Source organism: Corvus brachyrhynchos, unplaced genomic scaffold, assembly GCF_000691975.1.
Source record: "Corvus brachyrhynchos isolate BGI_N302 unplaced genomic scaffold, ASM69197v1 scaffold19, whole genome shotgun sequence".
Lineage (NCBI taxonomy): Eukaryota > Metazoa > Chordata > Aves > Passeriformes > Corvidae > Corvus > Corvus brachyrhynchos.
The window spans coordinates 1,841,020-1,841,771 of NW_008246061.1; positions in this window are offsets into that span (position 1 = coordinate 1,841,020).

Below are 752 nucleotides of genomic sequence, written 5' to 3' on the forward strand. Positions count from 1 at the left end.
GGGACCGGGACTGGGACTGGGCACTCACACCAGGGCCAGGCACCCACACAGGGCACATGCACAAGGCCGTGCACAGGGCACCAGGGACACAGCAGGACCAGGGACACCCACCGTGGCTGGGCACCCACAGCGGGGACACACGTGGCGGACCAGGGACACACACTGGGCATCTAAACTGGGGCTGGGTGCCCACGCTGGGGACACAACCCATGGGAGGTTGTTCCCCAGGTGTACCACCCTGATGGGGGGACACTTTGTCCCCCCTTAGGACAGGTGTTTCCCACAGCCCTGTGGGGAAACTGAGGCACAGGAGGTGGCAGGAGGCCCTGAGCCACAAGGACACCCCACTGTCTGTCCCCTTCAGCCACGGGTTCGTGGCTCTGCCTGCCAAGGGACAGGTTTGGGGACAGATCTGGGGATGGGAGTTGTCATTCCAGCTGAGACCATGAAGGGACAGATCTGGAGGCAGGGCAGTTGTCATGGCTGTGCCCATGGCAGGGCAGATTTGGGGACAGGGGAGTTGACACCGCGGTTGTACCCATGGAGAGACATTTGGGGACAGATCCGGGGACAGGAGAGTTGTGACTCTGGCTGTGCCCACGGAGGCACAGATTTGGGGACAGGGTTAGGGTAGGGTTAGGGTTGTGCTGGGGGCCGGGCAGCGATGGCCGCGGTGGCCTCGCAGTGCCACCTGGCGGCTTCGGGCACGTGGCGTGGCAGCCCGGGGGGGGCCGGCGGGGGGGGGGGGGGGG